The sequence below is a fragment of the Ascaphus truei genome, chromosome 1 (genome assembly GCF_040206685.1).
Source record: "Ascaphus truei isolate aAscTru1 chromosome 1, aAscTru1.hap1, whole genome shotgun sequence".
Taxonomy (NCBI): Eukaryota; Metazoa; Chordata; class Amphibia; order Anura; family Ascaphidae; genus Ascaphus; species Ascaphus truei.
This window is the reverse complement of record NC_134483.1, coordinates 102,884,110-102,906,795: the sequence shown is the minus strand read 5'-3', so window position 1 is coordinate 102,906,795 and position 22,686 is coordinate 102,884,110. Positions and strand designations below refer to the sequence as shown.

Genomic DNA, 22,686 nt, shown 5'->3' with positions numbered 1-22,686 from the left:
CATAAGGCACCATCGGTGCTGGAATACATTACAGCCTATTCAAACAAATGGACTGTAAGGTGTGCTCCTGCGCCATAAGGTGTCTCATGGCAGATGTTGTTTTCTATGGTGTTCTGGGCCAGTGAGGTATTGTTGTAATCCATAGACCAAGTGAAAAAACTCCACTATTTCAGTGTGTTTTCTTTTATTTAACAATACCAAAGTGTGAAACAACATGACAATGCACACATTTGCTATTTCCATACTTGGTGTTTAAATGCTGCATTACTGTACAGTACACACGAGGCCAACTCTGTTGCGGTATCTTACTGTTTTTTTTTATAATATTGTAGTAAAGGAGGGGTTTTCATATTAAGGCACAGTGTTCAGTTGTGCCTCTAATGTACTATACATCTTCTGTCACAAGCAATAGAAGAATTAAACATGATCATGTGCAATGAAATGTATGACATTTTTCCATTTCAATGCAATGACATCTTAATATGTGGTAGAATACAATAGGCAGATTTAATTAGGATTTTAAAAACACCATTTAATTTGGTTTCGATACTTACCATAAAATGACACAATGTTCAGTGCTATAAAACGTGGGGTCGTATGTTGTGACTTCCTTAAAAAAAAAAAATTTAAACAAAAAATAAACAAGACTAACATTTTATGTAATGAATTTCTTAAAACCATTTATTAACAGACATGGAATCAGAGTGTAGCAATTAGATTGTAAGCTCCCCGGAGCAGGGACTCCTCTTCCAAAATGTTACTTTTATGTCTGAAGCACTTATTCCCATGATGTGTTATTTGTATTATTTGTTATTTATATTATTGTCACGTGTATTATTAATGTGAAGCGCTATGTACACTAATGGCGCTATATTTATTTATTTATAAAAATGTTTTACCAGGAAGTAATACATTGAAAGTTACCTCTCGTTTTCAAGTATGTCCTGGACATATTTCATATGACAAATAATACATCGTTAAAAATACAGTTACATAAATGAATAGGGTATACATTATATACAATACATTGCATGCACAGTTAGAGAAGATGTATATTATAGGCAAATAAATAAATATTATAAATAAAGACATACATACATAAATAATTATGTTACTATGGTACATGTAAACAACAATCTGAATGTAAACAAAAAACAATGTGTCAAAACACAAATCTAAATTACATACAATCCATTTTTCCAATAGCGAAGTAGACACACAGGATTAAAACGCAATTAAAGGGTAAATAAGGTCATATAAGCAGTCGCCATTAACCTGTTCCACTCAATCATGATAACGCATTTATACTTCAGGTATGAAGACTGGGCTTATACAGTACATGTAAATGGCAATATTGCGGTTACTATTTCCTAAAGTGTGGTACTGTAGCTCTAACCACTCAGTTAAATGACTAATTCAACCTGGTAAAGCGTATTAGGCCATGAATTATTCATAATCCTTTCAATAAATCACATTATATTTTATATTTCATAAGGAATCCCCTACTACTTTAGGCTCCCATTATACACTCAAGATTGTGCATTTAAGCCTGGGTTAGGAAAGTACAAAGTCAGTAAACTGTTCAGAGAAAGTTGACTAGACTCTTCAGTCTGTTGTGGCAAATAAATATGAATTAAAAAAAAATACAATTACTATATATATATATATATATATATATATATACATACACACACACACACACAATTTATATATATATATATATATATATATATATATATATATATATATATATATATATATATATATATATATATTTTTTTTTTTTTTTTTTTCTAGGATTTGTATTTATTCTTGATATATATTTTTCTGGACATTTTATTTTTTGTTTTATTTTATTTTTCATGTATTTTATTGTTTTATTGCATTAGTCATTTAATTTATTTTTATCTGTTCCACTGTGCATAGTATAGGTTTTACTTATATCTTTAGAGGTTTTTTTTTATAGAGTTTTAGATTGGCGCCAATTTTTTCTTTTGTTTTGTTATAGATATATATATATATATATATATATATATATGTGTGTATATATGTGTGTATATATGTATAAAACATATAAATAATGAATAATGATCCCTGTTTTGATTTATGCTTCTATTTAATTCAGATGAAAAACCTTTTCCTAAGTTTGATTCAAAGTTTGAATCAAATTTAGAATTTTGGAACTGTTTGAGTACGAATTTATTGCCCAAATCTGTGAAGTTCAGATTTCGAACCCGTGAACATGCTCATCTTTTGATAGCAAGTACAGCACATGTATATGTGTGATAGTATTAAAATCAGTCGTTTGTTTTACATTTGTCCTGGTGTTCTGTTCATCCGTGATCCTGACACCCTCCTATAATGGTGACAAAACAGTATTTTATATATTAACTTGTCAAAAGATACATTGGTAATGTATCCACAGAATATCAGAATTTATTTTAAAATCCCATGTCGTTTGAACTTGTTTGCAACATAGAGTTACAGGATAAAGAGAAGCATTTTATCAAAAGAAAATGGCATTTAGAAAGTGAAGTAAGAGTACAAATTAGTAGAACAATGTAGCTAGTGCATACACACATAGGATAGACTTGACAATTTATGCATATAGCATAATATGTATACAATGTGTATAATATTTGCAGTAATTATGTCATCAACTCTATAGAATTGTGATAAAAGAAGATAATTAAAGGCTCTTTACTGGGGGTTACTTTATTGATTAAATAAAGGGACCTCTGATTTCTGCATTCAGTTTGTTTAGGTGAACTCACACTTCATTTCTTGTCTGAGCAATTCTCCAATTGACTGACTCCACTGCACCGTTCTATTTGGAATACTGAGGCAGGCTATGTTTTTAAATGTCAGGTCGATATTCTGAGCCATGTACCACTGGTTATTTCTACATGCACTGACACAAAGTAACATATTACAAATAAATATTAGTGACCACCAAATAAAATGGGTTTTTAGAGTGTCCATCATTGTTTTTATCTAAAGAAATAGGAGCATAAGCAAGTATAGCAAAAGAGAGAGACATTATGATGTTAAATGTGGCATTTTAAAAAAAAATAATCTAATTATTCACCTGTGCAGAAATGTTGGGATTGGCAGATTGAACATTATATAGTTATATTGTAAGATGAAATGTGAACACAATCTACATTGTAAGACTTTTATTAACGTACTGAATGCTAAAGAGGCCTGTTATGTATTGTAACTTTGGAATTGTCCAGTTGGGTTCAATCAGACTGGATCCTTCATTTTAACTTTTATTACTTCTGATCAGTATTTGTAGTTCCCTGTATGAAATCCTTGAGCCTGTTGATCTTATTTGGATGTTGTCCTTTACACATTTTTTTTCTTGTCTTCAAGATGTTCAAGGTGTGTGAAGATATGATGTCTTACAACCAGCATCAACATTCGAGATAAGAAGAGGAGAACCAGATAACAATTCACCTACAATGCAAAAAACATTGTTTTACTGATTTGTGTTAATGGGACATCAAACATTGAAAGTACAAAGTATAAAGGACACAGGACCATAACAAGAGTGTTGTGTGCAATAACATTTTCCATGTGCTAGTGTCTGGAAAAGATTTCTAATTAAATACCAATATAAAATAATAGCAAAATACAATATATTTGTCATGTTTTCTATGATTATGGGCGATTTGTTTCCATTGATATTTTAGAAATAAATACTTTTTTTCCAGTACTCATCATAAAACATTAGGAAGAATGAAATACATAATAATAAAAACAAATGTCCTTGATGTTATCACTATTAGGAGTGCTGGTGTGTCCATGGTAGTGGCACTTACATGGTTGTTTTGACATACTGGTGCATCGTACACTTTGGGGTTTGGTGGTTTTGCCTTATGGTGATGGTTAAGCTCTAAGAGCAGCAGAGCTTAATTAGATTAATAAATTAAGTCACTGGAACTGTAAAAGATTAAACATAACATCAAAACCTTATATTCTAGAGCCCAAGGGTTAAGAAATACTCCTCCATTGTCTCACAACCAAGATTCCTTTTCCGTGTTCCAGAAGGTATCAAATGCAACAAACCAAATTGAAGACAATTATCAAACAAATTTAAACCTGAATATATAGAGATAGGAAGAAGATAATAGAAAAATGCCAAGGGACATATCAGAACCAACAGAGATGGGAGAAATCACAGACAATGGAGAAGGAGATGAAAGCAAAAATCATTAGTAGAGAAACTGCCGGAAAGTATGTGGAAGAGGTCACAGAGGCAAGGAAAATGTTTTACAAGAATTTATACTTATTTTTAATTTCAAATGATTTACATGAATGTAACGGGTTTCCCCCCCCCCAATCGCAGATTATACTGTGTGGGTGCAGGAACATATATTTTTACTCGTATTAGGTGCTATACCTGTTGGCTCACAGGAGGGCTGAGCTTCCACCACGGGGAACCTGGGGTATAATACTAACATATATCATTACAATGATGCAGCGCCTCCACCTGCGATGGCTCCCGCCAGAGGGGGAGTAGTTCCTCGCAGGACAATACCCAATAACCACATACAACTGGTAGTATAATAACGAATACCTTTTTACTGATGATGCTAGGACCATGCAAGGTTAACAGATAGTAACAAGTGTCCCTTGCTAAAGGTAACCTGATTCAACGTGTCATTATGGTTAACTCTAACGGACACCATGGCTGGTGTCCACACTTTATGTGTCACAGCGAACGCTACTGTCCCAACACAATAATCCCACCCTCAAGTCCAGTGAGTCCCACCCAAAGTCTTGCACTCCCAATACATAGACCAGCGTGTGTGTATTTGTGTGTGACTGCGCAGTCACTATGTCAATTGATAGGCCTTGTTGGTGCACGTGAGTGGATGCATTACCTGCCCGGGCTCCAGCCGCGGGTACTGCTATACCGCAGGGGAAACGCTGGGGTGTCCTCCAAAGGTGGGGCGAATTCCGGCGTGGATAATATCGCCGCTTCTTCCGCAGTCGGTACCTTGATGATAACCGGGTTGATGTCCACAGGCTACAGTCACTCAGTACTGAGCCTCCACATGTATAATCAAGCGGTCCCGTAGAGACCAAACTTAGGCCCAAACCTCTTGACGGAAAGCGCAGCGTCCGCTGGATTCCTCACTAGCCTATAGATAAAGGGGCAGGGTCCCTAACCTAGGGCCTGTCCTTATCACACTCCGCTAGGGTGGCTCAGGGCTATCTGGGGCCTAGGGGAGTACTGACCTAGTGCCCGGAGTCACGGACTCCAGCACCCTACCTCTTACCCCTAGCTACTCCAGTCGCCGACTGCTGTCGTAGTTCCTGCGCGCGAAAATCTCTATGTTGCCAACAGGCTCCTCCATCCCTATTGGCTACTCCTTCACGGGCTTTCTGAACCTTTACTGCGCAGGCGCGAGCTCCCTGTAGTCCTGGAGTGCTCCTGTCCCTCGGCGCCCTGCTCCGCGAACCTACGGAACCACCACAACGCGATAACGGCCGCAACCCTTAGTGCTATGCGGCTCGTGCGCCAACAGGAGAGAAGGTAATACCACAAGGGTGACCTGGCTACATCCTCCCCCCGGTAAAATCCCCAACGTCCTCGCTTGGGACACAATAACCATAACTATATACAGCAGTTATATAATGAAAAATGCATTTGAGACATAACTTAACACATGCATGACTCTATACAATGTTACACAACTCCGTGAGCATCACAATCACAGATTGGATCTTGCTCCGAGAACACTGCTGAGTCTCATAATGGGGTGCCCCCATATGATCATAGGCTACCCGAGTTGGAGGGTACCTGTTTCTTTGGCTCCGGCGGAGCTGTTCTTCGGCAACTCCCTCGGGGGAGTAATACGTACAGTCCTGAGGCTCAGCCTCTTCCCTTGAGGGGAGAAATGTCTCTGAACAGTCTCTGTTAGGCACAAAGCTTGGGCTCTGTGGATCCAAAGGCTGGCCTGTTGGTGCTATCTGCGTAGGCTTTGGCCTACAGGGCTCTTTACCCGTAGCTCCTCCGGGAGATGCCTCTTCTGTGGAGTAGTCCCTTTAAGAGGGTCCCTCCAAAGGATCTTCCGTAATGTCAGAGTGGGTCTCATTATGGACAGTCTCTTGACCCTGCTCTGATAAATCGAGCTCACCGTTGAGCGGTGTGGCCAGTATCTCAGTCTCTTCGTCTTCCACTTGTGGAATGAGAAGAAGATGGTTGCGATGCCACACCTTTACCCGGCCGTCAGTGTCTTTGATACGATATACCGGGAGGCCAGGCATTTGGGATTCTATCTCATACACTCCGTCTCTCCAACGGTCGGCCAGTTTATGTTTTCCTGGGACGCCTAAGTTCCGAAGCAACACAGCGTCTCCTGGCCGAAGTTCCTGATATCTGACCTTATGGTCGTATCGCCTCTTATTATCAGCATTTAGCTTAGCGGTTGGATTTCTCTGCCTGCTGATATGCCTGTTGCAAGCTGTCTTTGAGTCGTTGCACATACTTAAAATGGGTAGCATTATGTATCCCATCCGTGGAGACCCTAAGACGCACATCCACTGGCAATCGGGCTTCCCTCCCAAAAATCAGGAAGTATGGGGAGAATCCCGTTGACTCGTGTCGGGTGCAATTATGCGCATGCACCAAGGTTTCTACATGTCGACTCCACTTCGATTTCTGGGCACTCCGTAGTGTTCCGAGCATGTCTAGCAATGTCCGATTAAACCGCTCGGGTAGAGCATCGCCTTCGGGGTGATATGGGGTCGTTTGGGATTTGGCAATGTTCAGCATTCGGAGCAGTTCCCTGATCAAAGTACTCTCGAAATCCCGCCCCTGATCAGAGTGGAGGCGGTTGGGAAGGCCATAATGTACAAAGTATTTTTCCCATAATATCTTCGCCACGGTGATAGCTTTCTGGTCTTTGGTAGGGAAAGCTTGAGCATATCGTGTGTAGTGGTCTGTGATAACCAGCACGTTGCATATTCCCCGGCTATCCGGTTCAATACACAGAAAGTCCATACACACTAGGTCCATGGGACCCGAACTCTGCAGATGACCCATGGGGGCCGCTCGGGTAGGCAGGGTTTTTCGCTGTATACACCTGGTACATCGGCGGCAATGATGCTCAACGGCCTCTCGCATCTTTGGCCAAAAAAAACGATCTCGACCAGCCCAAAGGTTTTGTCAGTACCAAGGTGTCCATGATCATCATGTAGGGACTTCAGCACCAGAATTTGTAGATTCTTAGGGAGGACTAGTTGTCTCCTATCCGGGTGGTTGTGATACTGTACCACCCGGTAGAGTAAGCAATTGTCTATTTCGAAATGGTCCCACTCCCGCATAAGTAAGGCCACCAAGTTTTTGGGTGCGTGCTTAAGAAGGGCTTCTCTTTTATTACGGCTCTCCGTATGATACCAATAACAGGATCTCACACTTGGTAATCTACTAGGTCCTTCCACCGTAGGACTTTATCAGGCGTGATATTCATCCCTTTGGGATCACAGTAAGCGGCTGGGACAGCCTGCGACCGGCATCCCAAGGAGTCGGCTGCTCGTAATTCTGAAAAGGCCACTTGACCATTGACGATAGCGGCCATGCTACACATAGCTCTTACGCCGGGTCCCGGGAGTTCCTTCCATTCCTCATCATCTGGAACAGCACTTAACCCGGGTCGTCGGGAGAGGGCGTCGGCCCCTATATTTAAGGGCCCCGGCTTATATTTCATAGAGAATCTGTAACTGTTTAGGGCGGCCAACCAGCGGTGTCCGGCGGCATCCAATTTGGCCGAGGTATTGACATAGGTGAGGGGATTGTTATCGGTCCTTACTTCGAAGGCAACCCCGTACAGGTAATCGTGTAGCTTCTCGGTAATAGCCCACTTGAGAGCCAGGAATTCTAACTTGTGGACGGGGTATCGCTGCTCACTGGGTGTCAAGCTGCGGCTGATGTAAGCGACAGGCCGCAGGCCCTCCAGGTGCTTCTGGTGCAGGACGGCACCTAGTCCATTTAGACTGGCATCCACGTGCAGGACGTATGGCTGTTCGGGATCCGCATATGCAAGCACGGGTGCTTCGGTCAGGCACTTCTTCAGTGTCAGGAAGGCCTGCTCACACTCCGATGTCCATTTGTCCCCGAACGGTTGGCGGGCCGATACAGCCTTCTTCCCGTCTCTGAAGGGTATATTTTTAACAGGTTGTTCAGGGGCTTAGCCTTGCTCGAGAATCCTTCCACGAAGCGGCGGTAATACCCACAAAATCCCAGAAAGGACCGCAACTCTGTGACGTTCTCGGGTCGAGGCCAGTTCACTATAGCCTCTACCTTGGCAGGGTCAGTGGCGATCCCTTTGGCGGACACTATGCGTCCCACGTAGGTCACCGATGTGTGGCAAAACCGGCACTTGTCTAGTGATAATTTCAACCCTTCGTTCCCCAGACGGTCGATTACCTTAAATAATCATTCTTCGTGTTCTTCTAAAGTCCTTCCGAAGACGATGATGTCATCTAGGTATACCAGACATTCCCGTGGAATCATGTCCCTGATAGTCTTTTCCATCAACCTCTGGAACGTGGCCGGCGCCCCACATATGCCTTGGGGCATACGGGTAAATTGATAGAATCCCAAAGGGCAGACGAAAGCTGTTTTTTCTTGATCTTCCGCGCTCATGGGTACCTGGTAGTACCCGGATCGGAGGTCGAGCACACTGAACCATTGACTTCCATTTAGCGCGTTCAGTATTTCTTCGATGCGCGGGAGGTTGTACTGATCCGGTATCGTACGGTTGTTCAATGTCCGATAATCAATGCACAGTCGTACGGATCCGTTCTTTTTACGCACCACCACAATGGGGGACGCGTATGGGCCCCGAGACTCTATCAAAATCCCGGAATCTTCCATATCGTGGAGAACATTTCTCACGTCGTCTATATCTCGTGGGGCGAGGCGACGTGACCGTTCTCGGAACAAGTTGGTATCACTCAATCGGATGGTATGTTGGGCACTGCGACTACACCCCACATCCATCTCACTCGTGGATAACACATGTCGTCGTTGAGCCAACTGCTTGGACAGACGTTCTTTCCACTGGGTAGGCAGTGGCAACTCACCGAAGTTGAAATTCAGCTCAACGACCCGCTCACCCGCTGCTGTCGCCTTCACCTCGGGTGTGTCTATGACGGGGCTGACCGGATATATGCTCCCCAACTTCTGACCGACATCCAACTCCATCGGGAAAGGGGAGATATTCTGTACATACACATGGGTGCGGCGTGGAATCTTGGTTGTCCATTCCCTCACCTCCGGTAATATCTTATATCCTCTCTGGGCTTCCTCTTCCAGGGTACTTTCCAAAGAGAAAAACTGATCCTTCCCATCTCGTTCCGGGTAGCAACACCAGACAGGCAGTCTCCGCACTCCCCCCGGTAATATGGTCGTCAGTCCGGCCTGGCGATTGTACAGGTCTCCATGTCGCTCCAGGGCATAGATCCATTGGCACTCGTCTCTTAGAACTGGATTTAGGAGAGCGGTGGCTAGGGGTAACTCATTAGTCTCTTTCAGGTACTGCCGGAACACTTCTTGTACTATGTCAGCATTAGTGCCTAGAATGATCGGGTACTTGCATTGTCCTTGGGGTTCTGGGCATACCAAGGCCACTAATTGCATGGGGTGTCGTTTCCCGGTGTTCAGCTGGAGTATTTCCATCTGCACCTGTACAATCCCAGCGATAGGGTAGTCTTCATTGCTGAGCCCTCGTACGGTCACGTGCTCGGCCGTCCTCAGTGTACAGTGCCGGAGGTGCTGTTCGTAGAACGGGTGGTATATGATGGTCACTTGCGACCCTGTATCCAGTAGGGCCGATGCGTAGATCCCTTCTACTAATACTGGTACGATTGCTGCAGGGCCTACTTGGCTGTAAGCCCCTCGGTTGGGGGTGTCCGTCCCGGCTTTAGTATCTGCCGGGGCTGGGGGGTTCCCTTGAGGGGTTTCCACGTCAGGTTCGGCGGCTTGCGCTTGGCATACCATTGTCCGAGCTGGGTTTCGTCGAGTGGAAGTTTTGTCCTCAGGGGGTTCCTCCCGTTCTGGGCAGGCCCGAGTGAAATGGCCCTTCTTACCGCAGGTGTAGCAAAGGTGGTCCCTTGATTCAGAACGGCCACGGTACGGGGGAGGGGAATTGCGATTTGGTCTAGCTTTGGTGCCCGAGCCCTGAGGTGCGACCGCCTCTTCTGGAGTCGCGGGATTCTTGGCCTTAGCCCCAGTGGCTTCAGTTGGGTCAATGGGGGCTGACTCCTTAACCTTGGCGGGAGTATGCAACCGGCCATATGCCTCATGCTTGTTGATCTCATCTACTAGATCCTCCCAGCAAGGGGGGTCATTCCGCATCAGGGAGCATTTGACCAGGAGGGCGATAGGGTTGTCGGGAAGGGCTCCCTTCTGGAATTGATTCCTGCAATACTCGTCCACCTGAGTGGACTTGATCTGGTCTCGTTTCCGCATATCCCATAGGACCTTCCTAATTCGATGGAGATAGGCAGAAAGCTCCTCTCCCGGCTTCTGGCGAAGATTTAGGTACCTCAGCATCAGTTGGCCTTCATCCTCGATTTGCCCATAAGCACGCTCGAGCGTCTCCAACATCTTCTGAGCAGTGATATCTGCATGTTGATCCTTAGCCAGCCGTATAGTGGTGGAAGCAGGGGCCCGCAGACACTCCATTATGCGTTGTCGTTTGACTAGCTCAGGGCATGTCCATTCCTCCACCACCTGTGAAGTATAATCTATCCAGGCGTCGAACGCCTCTTCGCCCGCCGGTGTCGGTTTAGTGCCTGAAAAGATTTTCAATTTACGATATTGTTGTTGCATTGATGCTTCAGCCCTGGCTCCTCCCAACTCGACAAGACTTTGAGCTAACATTTGGATCTCATTTCTCCCGCTAGTCGGGGCTGGTGCAATACTGAGCGGCGGACTGTGGCTGGCGGCTGCGCTTACAGTAGACTCACAATAACTCTCAGGGGAAGAAGACGAGGCACACATATCCACCTCCTCTAAGTTCGTGTGGGAGCTGTCAGGTTCGGACTTGATGGGCCGTGCGGGGTACACTACCGCACAACTCGACTCGGCCGGGCCGTCAAACCACACACTAGAGGGTCCTTGTTCTTCATTTACATCGTGCCCAATGTCCACTAATACTGAGTAGTGCCCCTTGGTCTCTGTACATTGGTCTACCAAGGCTAGTGCGTTTTTACCCCGGAGATGAGAATGTTGGCGCAGAGCCACTCGTATGGCCATAGACGGGATGTCTATAGGGATGCCGCACACCGCCAGTGTGTGTGCCGGTGGCTCTTCAAGCCTCGCAGCCCACTCATATACTTCTGAGCGCAACAGGCACGGGAATATGGGTGACATTTTAGAACGTCTGTTGAATAGGGCACCCCAGGTCTAAGATCTCAGCAGCGCCTCCAAATGTAACGGGTTTTCCCCCCCCAATCGCAGATTATACTGTGTGGGTGCAGGAACATATATTGTTACTCGTATTAGGTGCTATACCTGTTGGCTCACAGGAGGGCTGAGCTTCCGCCACGGGGAACCTGGGGCATAATACTAACATATATCATTACAATGATGCAGCGCCTCCACCTGCGATGGCTCCCGCCAGAGGGGGAGTGGTTCCGCGCAGGACAATACCCAATAACCACATACAACTGGTAGTATAATAACGAATACCTTTTTACTGATGATGCTAGGACCATGCAAGTTCAACAGATAGTAACAAGTGTCCCTTGCTAAAGGTAACCTGATTCAACGTGTCATTATGGTTAACTCTAACGGACACCATGGCGGGTGTCCACACTTTATGCGTCACGGCGGACGCTACTGTCCCAACACAATAATCCCACCCTCAAGTCCAGTGAGTCCCACCCAAAGTCTTGCACTCCCAATACATAGACCAGCGTGTGTGTATTTGTGTGTGACTGCGCAGTCACTATGTCAATTGATAGGCCTTGTTGGTGCACGTGAGTGGATGCATTACCTGCCCGGGCTCCAGCCGCGAGTACTGCTATACCGCAGGGGAAACGCTGGGGTGTCCTCCAAAAGTGGGGCGAATTCCGGCGTGGATAATATCGCCGCTTCTTCCGCAGTCGGTACCTTGATGATAACCGGGTTGATGTCCACAGGCTACAGTCACTCCGTACTGAGCCTCCACATGTATAGTCTAGCGGTCCCGTAGCGACCAAACTTAGGCCCAAACCTCTCGATGGATTCCTCACTAGCCTATAGATAAAGGGGCAGGGTCCCTAATCTAGGGCCTGTCCTTATCACACTCCACTAGGGTGGCTCAGGGCTATCTGGGGCCTAGGGGAGTACTGGCCTAGTGCCCGGAGTCACGGACTCCAGCACCCTACCTCTTACCCCTAGCTACTCCAGTCGCCGACTGCTGTCGTAGTTCCGGCGCGCGAAAATCTCTATGTTGCTGTAAGGAATCCACTACTGGCTTTGACTATTGCCTTGCAGACCTGTGCAGTTGCAGGCTTCCTCTGGCAATCTATGGCACAGGTGCTGCCTCTCATTGCAGCTTTTGCTTGTGCTACTTCATTGGAGGAATTCTCACACACCCTCCTCCTGTGATTGGATCTCCGCCCTTTATATTTTAGGCGTTGGCTCTGAACCAGGGCCGAGCATAACTATTCCTACCTCTATGTTACTGTCTCTGCCACAAACCACCCCAGGCCTCTCTCCTAGCGTTCTTACCTTCCAAGTTCCTGAGTATCCAGAGGCCTGGTCCTGGACGTCTGTGCTGAAGCGTTGTTGCCAGCACTGGCCTGCTGCTATCTCCTTGCAGTGGCCTACCCCGGACGTCTGTGCTGAAGCGTTGATGCCAGCACTGGTAACTGCTGCATTCCCTCCTAGCAGTGGCTACCCTTCCTGTCCTGCGGCCTGCTGCTATTCTCCTGCAGTGGCCTATCCTGGACGCCTGTGCTGAAGCGTTGATGCCAGCACTGGTAACTGCTGCATTCCCTCCTAGCAGTGGCTACCCTTCCTGTCCTGCGGCCTGCTGCTATTCTCCTGCAGTGGCCTATCCTGGACGCCTGTGCTGAAGCGTTGATGCCAGCACCGGTAACTGCTGCATTCCCTCCTAGCAGTGGCTACCCTTCCTTTCCTGCGGCCTGCTGCGATCCTCTTGCAGTGGCCTGCCTTGGACTTCTGCGCTGAAGCGTTGGTTCTTCCCAACGCTGCCCTGCGGTGAACTTCGGCCAGCCTGCTGTCTCCTCCTGCTGAGATCGGCGTCATGGGCCGAGGCCGCTCCTCGCGCAGAAGCCACCCTCCAAAGCTGAAGCGGGGCACTCCTGATTTCCTGTTGCCGAACTCCTGCTTCATTAACGACGATGCTGCCTTCTCCAATCCTGACCCTGCGATGTACGACTACGAACTGCGCACTCCGGATCAGTCTGCGTGGACTAAGGTCGGTGATTATATAACCCCACCTCAGCCCCGCGGTCCGGTCCCGGTTTGTGGCGAGCATCGGCGTAACAGTATGCTCGGCCCATTAAAACCGGACCGCGCCGTGGCGGGGGATGGCAATTTACCAACTGAAGTTATGTCCCGGCCTGCGTACCAGTCCCACTATGAAGGCCAGTATTTGTGTGAAGTAATACCCCTGATGGATGAAATGTTTACCTACAGGTTTAACCCCTTTGCAAAGACAATGCCGTTGTGATCTCTTTATTAAGGCTTACTGCATCCAGAACTTAAAACAGTCTCTGGCCGCTTGTATTCGCTCTCCTGATTCCCCTATAACCTGGGATAACGTGTACCCTATGGAACTGGCCGACGCCCAAGAGGCACTCTACCTCCTGGCCTCATCACTGGACATTCCCCTAGTACAACAGGGCGCCCTCCTCATGTTGGCTCAGTCTCAAGAGACACTCCATGTACTTTCCTCAACACTAGACATTCACATAATAGAACAGGATCCCCTCCTTGCCAGCTATGCTGCTGCTTGGCAGATTCTCTATGCTGCCAGTCCTGTTGCTAAACCTGTGGGGGTACCTCTCTCTCCTAAGAATGGTCAAACCATTTCTCTGTCGCTGCCCGCTAAGGAAGAAGCTGCCACGCTCCCTAATCCTGAGTTAACCTCCCTAAGTTCTGTCCCTGAGGTTATTTCGGTCTTAACCCCTGCTAGTCAGGCCTATGCGTCCCCCACTGTAAATCCCTGCTGTCCCCAGGTCAGTGTGTCTTCCCTAGCACCAGAGAATGAATCCTGTTTGCCCTCTTTTCCTAACCCAAAAATTCTAAGCTCTGTTTCCGAGGTTTTTTCTGTATTAACCCCTGCTAGTCTGCTCTGTGAGGTCCCTACTGCTAACCCTAGTATTCCGCAGTCTAATGATAGGTCCCTAGGGCAAGAGGCAGAACCCCCTATGACCCCACTCTCGGAGACTAGCTTCTATTTCTCTGATTCTCAGGTACAGAGTAATTTAACCCTTGGGGTTTTTCCCATGTTAACCCCTGCAGGTCAGCCCTGTGAACCTTTCTTGGTAGATCCCTTTAGTTCGTCAGTCAGGGACACCTCCTTAGCCTCAGAGGATCAACCCCTTTTGTCCTCTGACTCAGCTAAAATTCTCGGGGTTATGCCCCCTGAACTTTCGGCAATAATACTGGCTCCAGTAAAAAGTACTCTGGAGCCGTTTGTTTCTCTAAACCTGTTCGCAGAATCCCTACTCCTAGGTATTTCACTCACCCCGTCTGTCACTCAGAGAGCTGAGACCCCTGCTTCTGAGCATAGACCCCTTTTCGTGGAATCTGTTGTCGTTTCTGATGTCCCAGACACTCTTTCCCAAATACCCACTTCAGAGACCAGCACAGGCGTGGTTGCCCCACTTGCACTGTCTGAGTTCTCCTTTTCTCAAATCCTAGGGTTTAAAGCGAACAGTACATATTATGTTCCTTTCCAAGTGACCCCTACTGAGATCAGCGTATCTGCTGTTGCTCCCTCAGTACCATTAAAGTTAGGGCCCTTCTTTTTGAAGGAACAGGCTTTCAAGTTTGAGACTCCCTTTATCCCTGACTTTGTAAATCTGCAGTCCCTTCTCACTGTAGTTAAAAGTTCTCCAGCAGCCGCTGAGTTAAGCTTTGCCGCTGCCAAATCTTCTGTTATAGAAGCAACCTTGCCTAGCTTACTTCTGTCTGTCCTATCTGTGATGCCTATCACCTTTACTAAAATTTCTGTTTTGCAAGGTATTTCTCCTATTAAATCTGTGATATCTGCAATTCCTTTAATCAGTTCCAAAACCCCTGTCACTAAGTCTCCCATGGAGTCTGATGCCCTCACTAGGGATTCTCAGGGACCCAATTCTGTAAAAAGCAAGATGTCCCTTGTGTCTGTTGGAGAGTTTACCCCAGTTTCTCTCACGGATCATGCCACAGCCTCCGGGATGATTAAAAATGACTTTAAGTCTGGGATGCCCATTCCTGTAATAATACTGTTTCACGCTGATTCGCCCACAGTATTCGGGGTATCCACTACTGACTGTATGTCTACTACCACGAACTCAGGGGTATCGCATTTGGAACTTTCCCTTTTTTCAGAAGATCCCGTCTTTAAAATGGACTTATTTTTCTCTGTGTCTTCCACAATACTTGGGGTACTTGCTATTGACTGTCCTGTCCCAAAACTAGGGTTACCTCTCAAAAAGGTGCCTGGAGCTACCGATGTTAAAAACCCTATGTTTAAAACAGTAACAATTTGCATTGCTTCTCCCACAGTATCATGTGAGACCTGGGTACCTGGGACCTCCACTCCGAAGCCAAGCTCTAGTTCTCTGTCTTCTTTCTCTGTGTTGGAGGCACCCAGCTTTAACCCCAAGACTTTTTTTCCTAAGGTTGATGCACCGCTTAACCGCCTGCCTTGTTTTTTGGATAAAATCTGTTTTCTCACCTTTCAAACAAACTCCTTACTCACAGGTCTCTGTGCGGTGCCCAAAGTGCCCGATCTGTATGGAAATTGGCCTCTCCCTAAGACGAAGACACCCTTACTGGACCTCGTCGCTTTACCTGAAGCGTCCGTTCCTGTTCTCTATGGGTCCACTATGGGTATAGACATGCTTATTATGTCCTTCGCCAAGGCCACAATTTCGGATTTGATTCTCTCTAAAGATCACAAACCAAAGGAAGCGGATCCTTCTTCAACTGCCAGTACCATGAGTTGCATACACATTGCTACAGACTCTCGCAAATTGCTTGGGATAGCAACCCTGCTTGGTATCAAAAGTACCGCTGCAATAGTGTGTAGTGAACCCTCCCGCCCCATTCCCTTGCTAACCACCACCCGGAATTCCTTGGAAGCTAAAGACTCTCGCAACTTCCTCCGTGCTGAGTTCACCAAAGACATTGCCTTCTCTGAAGGTCCCTCTGCCATTTTTGTCCGACAATCTGTGTCCTGTGTCCCGTACTCTTGGACTATTACTATGCACCGGACACCTGGCTACTGTCCTTCCGATGTTCCCATTCCGGAGCCCTCAGATTCCATTGTCCATGTACCAAGAACTGCAGTACCACCGCTGTCTTTCATGGTACTCGCCAATGTACATCTGGATTGTGGACTTAATTCTCGCCGGAGACACTTCAGGAACAACTCAATGTCTCCCAGACCTATGAATGGTCCTGTTCACCCAGGCTTCTCACCCAGGGGGGTACTGTAAGGAATCCCAACAAACTATGGGCTTTCAACGCCACCTCTCGCCTAAGGAGGTTTAGGAACAATTCCATGTCCCCCAAATCTGTGATGGATCTTGTTCATCCGGAGGTCTCACCTGAAGGGGGGGGTACTGTAAGGAATCCACTACTGGCTTTGACTATTGCCTTGCAGACCTGTGCAGTTGCAGGCTTCCTCTGGCAATCTATGGCACAGGTGCTGCCTCTCATTGCAGCTTCTGCCCTGTGCTACTTCATTGGAGGAATTCTCACACACCCTCCTCCTGTGATTGGATCTCCGCCCTTTATATTTTAGGCGTTGGCTCTGAACCAGGGCCGAGCATAACTATTCCTACCTCTATGTTACTGTCTCTGCCACAAACCACCCCAGGCCTCTCTCCTAGCGTTCTTACCTTCCAAGTTCCTGAGTATCCAGAGGCCTGGTCCTGGACATCTGTGCTGAAGCGTTGTTGCCAGCACTGGCCTGCTGCTATCTCCTTGCAGTGGCCTACCCCGGACGTCTGTGCTGAAGCGTTGATGCCAGCACTGGTAACTGCTGCATTCCCTCCTAGCAGTGGCTACCCTTCCTGTCCTGCGGCCTGCTGCTATTCTCCTGCAGTGGCCTATCCTGGACGCCTGTGCTGAAGCGTTGATGCCAGCACTGGTAACTGCTGCATTCCCTCCTAGCAGTGGCTACCCTTCCTGTCCTGCGGCCTGCTGCTATTCTCCTGCAGTGGCCTATCCTGGACGCCTGTGCTGAAGCGTTGATGCCAGCACCGGTAACTGCTGCATTCCCTCCTAGCAGTGGCTACCCTTCCTTTCCTGCGGCCTGCTGCGATCCTCTTGCAGTGGCCTGCCTTGGACTTCTGCGCTGAAGCGTTGGTTCTTCCCGACGCTGCCCTGCGGTGAACTTCGGCCAGCCTGCTGTCTCCTCCTGCTGAGATCGGCGTCATGGGCCGAGGCCGCTCCTCGCGCAGAAGCCACCCCCGCGCTCACGCTCCTAAGCTGAAGCGGGGCACTCCTGATTTCCTGTTGCCGAACTCCTGCTTCATTAACGACGATGCTGCCTTCTCCAATCCTGACCCTGCGATGTACGACTACGAACTGCGCACTCCGGATCAGTCTGCATGGACTAAGGTCGGTGATTATATAACCCCACCTCAGCCCCGCGGTCCGGTCCCGGTTTGTGGCGAGCATCGGCGTAACAGTTGCCAACAGGCTCCTCCATCCCTATTGCAATATGGAAAATAGCTGAAGCGCTCCATCCCTATTGGCTAGTCCTTCGCGGGCTTTCTGGACCTTTACTGCGCAGGCGCGAGCTCCCTGTAGTCCTGGAGTGCTCATGTCCCTCGCGCATGTGCAACGCCCCTAACAATGGCGGCGCCCTGCTCCGCGAACCTACAGAACCACCACAACGCGATAACGGCCGCAACCCTTAGTGCTACGCGGCTCGTGCTCCAACATGAGAGAAGGTAATACCACAAGGGGACCTGGCTACATGAACATACAAAAACAGGAAATATCTGGAAAAGATCTCAATGTTAAGGAAACTGTTTGGATAAACCTCCAGCATGCTAAACTTTTAGAAGAGATTAATACAATAGCCATCTTAAGGTCTTAACATTTTAGCATTGCAAGTTGATGTCATGTTATGCAACTTGAGTCACTGTACAAGCACAAAGGGAAACATATCTGAAATGTTATTACATTGATGACATCCCGTACCCATATTATTCTAGAAATGTACCATTAAAATAGGACTGCCAGGGACCCCCGCTGTGTTAATCCGATGGGCCATTAGTCTGTCTGCAGAAATATCACAGAAATGTTGTAGCATTACTGGGGTATTGCCCCAGATTTTCCCAGGCAAGTGTTCAGATACGCGTGGCTGCATCAGTAGGTAATAGAGGAGTTCCTTATTGAACATATTTCTGTAATTAGTGAAGCCTCACAGGTAAGTGCAGGTATAGTAATCAGCAGTCACACACTGTAATGTATAGACATCAGCAGTACACCCTGATGATGGCATCAATGTACAATGAAACTGGCAATCTTTTCTCCTGTATGGTCACATTTGTGATGGAATATCCCCCAACTCAATTAAAAAGGGATTTGCAGAGAGACATCACCTTACTTGGAAGGTAGAGAGTGTTTTTGCTGCTGATGACCATACCCATATTATTGCCTTCTAATATTTAGGTGTAGCTAACAAATGCTGCATGTTTCATTCATCTTATGAAAATAATGTTTGAGAGTCTAGAGATTTCCCTGTATTATCACTCTATTCAATATGACCTTGATCAATAAATGTATCATTTTATTTGTATAGCGCCAACATTGTACGCAGTGCTTTACAAACATGCAATACAGGGGAAACAAAGTACAAATAATAGGGATAAGAGCTGCAGGTACATGAGAACATAAAGCAAAAGGAGGCCCTGCCCCAAAGAGCTTACAATCTAAAGTGGTATACTGGGAGACTTACAGACACAGTAGGCGTACAATTGCATTGGGGTAGCTGGAAAAATCAAATTGAGATGACTTCCAGCGATCTCGACCAAGCTGTCGCTCCGTCGAGTAGCAATGCATTTGTTTTGACGCGATGTCGTGTCGCTGTCACCGTAGCCGACACTATAAGTGCAGTCGAAGTTGGAGCATAAGAGTCAACTAGGTGTACAACGAGAGCTCAGAGTTGAGTTATATGAAGGAGTAACGGAGCGCAGAGCCATAAAGGAAAGTTGAATAATTTATTCGTTTATACAGAGATTGATAGGATGGCAGCAAAGGGATGTTAGGAAGTCAGAAGCAGATACGAGTGTACAGGAAAAAATTATGCTTCAAGGGAGGGAGGAGTCAAATGCAACCCATATGCAATGTACTTGTGAGACTGGAGTTAGTGGTGTTACTGAATGTAATGGAAAAGGGAATAATGGAGCCTAGTTTGGGAAGGAGTATGTCTTAGACATGTAGCCTAGTGCCCCTGGCTATGTGTTTCCTGGCCCTAGCATGTAAGTCCTGGTAACGTGCAGGCAGTGTTAGGGTTAAATCCCTCTCACATGTGGGACCCTTAGGCCACTGGTTAATTTGTTGCATGTGAGACCCTTAGGCCACTGGTTAATTTGTTGCCATTTCCAGGTGCAGGCCTAATGGCAGTTGGGAGAATCATGCCTGGGGGGTGTTAACTGGGTCACATGTAGTAGGGTGTGATGCTTGTCAATCATCTAAATCTGCCCAGGTTTGGGGCAGGGTTATTAACCCCTCCCCAGGTATAAAAAATGCTTCCTACCTAAATTTAGTGTGGAGTTCCAGTATGTAGTGTGCTCCTTAGGGAGGAGGGCAGTGTTCTGCATTGCCCCATCAAGGGGGTAAGGGGGCTGCGACTTGCCCCAGGGGCCTCAAGCCCTTGGGGGTGGCCTGGTCAGGGACAATGACCAAGCAAGATACGAGGGAAGTGTTCCATGTCTGCTGTGTGTGTGTAAAGTACCTCTCTTGCAAGAGAGGGAAGGAATCAGGTCTGGCCTGGCAATAAATGGTGAACTGTTCCTTGCCTGAGTGGGAATTACTGGAAAGGGTTCCTGTAGGGACTACACTCTGCCTCTGGCAGATCCCTGCAGGATGATAGCGCTGTACCAATGAACCCAAAAGCCTGTCCTGTTGCTTCTCCCACTACCCTCTGCGGAGACTCAGGCCTCGTGGAAGACCACAGGTGAGCTACCCAGCACCACGACCATACCATGTAACTACAGATCTCCCTTAGGGAGGGGGGGAAGAGGTTACAGTCATATTAACTTTACCACTACAGAGGTTTAGCCTGGCACAGATTGCTGATAGGCAACCTGTGATTTGAAACTGGACTTCTGATGTATGGTCAGGTGCAGATAAATATAGCTGTGATTTTATCACACAGATGATAGCTGAAGCCTCTGGAGTTAACGATGTCAACATCAGAGAGAGAACAGTATATAGAGAGAAGAGCAAGTGACTCAAGACAGAGTTTTCAGTTACACCAACAGAGCGATCGATAGAGGTAGAGGAGTTTGCAAAAAAGATACTTAATAATCAGTGAGAGAGGCGTTATTATTATTGTTATTATCCTTTGTTTGTAAAGCACTAACAAATTCTGCAGCACAGTACAGTGGGGGTACAGAGTAGGTGAAAAGATAGGTGTACAATCAGCGCTTATGCAAACAACAAAAATAAAGATGACCTTTGATACAATTGTCCAAGTGGTAGTCCTGGAGCTGCCTGTTGAGATTGTTCTGGTATCTTTCACCCAGAATTGGATTCGTGGAGCAAGGCAATCTCTTCTGGCGCTGAGGCAATGATGTAGAAGGATTTGCTTGAAACTTCTTCTGTTGGACTAGAACCTCAGGAAAAAAAGAAAAAACATGCAGGAAGCCTGCAATAGTGTATTACCCCAGGGATAACAATAGAGTTATTATAAGGAGCAATTTATTATAAAATATAATAATAAAAGTAGTGTCTTTCTTCATCGAAACGCGTTGGAAGGTTTCATTGCGCGAGCCGATCGAGTGTTTCCAGGAAGAGATTCATGTTGGAGCACATTACCTGATCCCCGGCAGTAGCAGACAATACACCACCAGGCTAGAGGCGATCCCGACGGCAAAGACCATTAAAATCAGTGCTTATTACCTATTCACATCTGGTGAGTAGGTTTTCAATTTTAACCAGGCGGAGCAAACGAAGTTATCTTGGACCAAGCTTCAAGTTCAAAGTTTGGGTAGTGCTTAGGCACTTACTGTATCCTTACCACCATCCAGTGCTCATGCACCGATTCATTTAATTCATTTAAATTCAATGCATTTTAATCATGTTTGTTTAACCATGCATATCCATGGTTACTTTTAATATTATATTTTATAATAAATTGCTCCTTATAATAATTCTATTGTTATCCCTTGGGTAATACACTATTGCAGGCTTCCTGCATGTTTTTTCTTTTTTTCTTTTTCTCCTTTTTTCCTGAGGTTCTAGTCCAACAGAAGAAGTTTCAAGCAAATCCTTCTACATCATTGCCTCAGCGCCAGAAGGGGGTACAGAGTAACATCAATTAAATAAATCGAATGACATACAAGTAAGAACAGACAAGCACAACAGATACAGAAGGTATTGAGGGCCCTGCTCATGAAAGCTTGCAATCTAGAGTGAATAAGGGGCAATGTTTAAACAAAAGGTAAAGTAGCTGCTCATTGTAGGGGAGGAGGAGTATGCCTCAGGCTAGAGTATGGTCTAGGCACACTGCTGGATCTATTAAGGTTTTGGGGTGTGCCTGTTAGGGGGTGTTAGAAAGCATGGAGTTTGGTCAAGCCACACAGCTAGTAGCAATAGGGTTGGTGGGTGGATGTTAGGAGTATGCCAGATAAGCTTCCTTGAAAAGGTGAATCTTTAGAGAGTTTTTGAATGTGGTGAAGCTGGGAGAGAGTCTGATGGTGCATGGTAGGAAATTTCAGAGAGAGGGGGCAGCATGGGAGATGTCTTGTAGGAGGGAGTGAGAGGAAATAATAAGGCAGGTGGAGAGGCGGATGTCATGGGCAGAACAGAGGAGGTGTTTAGGTATATGTAGGGATGAGGGCTGAGATGTATAGGGGGGCAGCATCGCTGAGAGCTTTGAATATCAGAACTAGGGTATTACATTTAATTCTAGAGGATATGTGAAGTGAGTGTATGGATTTTCATAGTGGAGTGATGAGTGAGGTTGATGAGTCTGGCAGCTGCATTTTGGAAAGATTGAAGTTTGAACAGGCGGATGATGAGAATACTAGCTAGGAGAAGGTTGCAGTAGTGAAGGTGGAAAAGGATAGGTGAATAATTTAGCAATTTTTTGCATCGTGAGTGAGAAAAGGATGTGTCCTAGCAATATTTTGGGGGTAAAGGTGGCAGGACTTTACTTAGTGAGAGCTTGAATGTGAGGAATGAAGGAGAGAGTGGAGTTGAGGATGACCCATAGGCAGCAGAGTTGGTATGTTGATGAGATTCTGGAATTATTGACA

General features: G+C 46.4%; 1 long non-coding RNA gene across 3 annotated transcripts in view; it reads right to left on the bottom strand.

The window, feature by feature from the left end:
• Window positions 1-3,069: 3,069 nt before the first annotated feature.
• Window positions 3,070-22,686, bottom strand: part of LOC142490482 (uncharacterized) — an 86,250-nt gene continuing 66,633 nt past the window's right edge. For 2 of the 3 annotated variants that reach the window (XR_012800084.1, XR_012800081.1), the window contains 2 exons: window positions 3,825-3,898; window positions 3,070-3,459 (listed from right to left, as the gene is read on the bottom strand). This is a non-coding gene — a long non-coding RNA (uncharacterized LOC142490482). The remainder of the gene's footprint in view (window positions 3,460-3,824; window positions 3,899-22,686) is intronic. The other variant, XR_012800080.1, reaches the window with a different exon arrangement.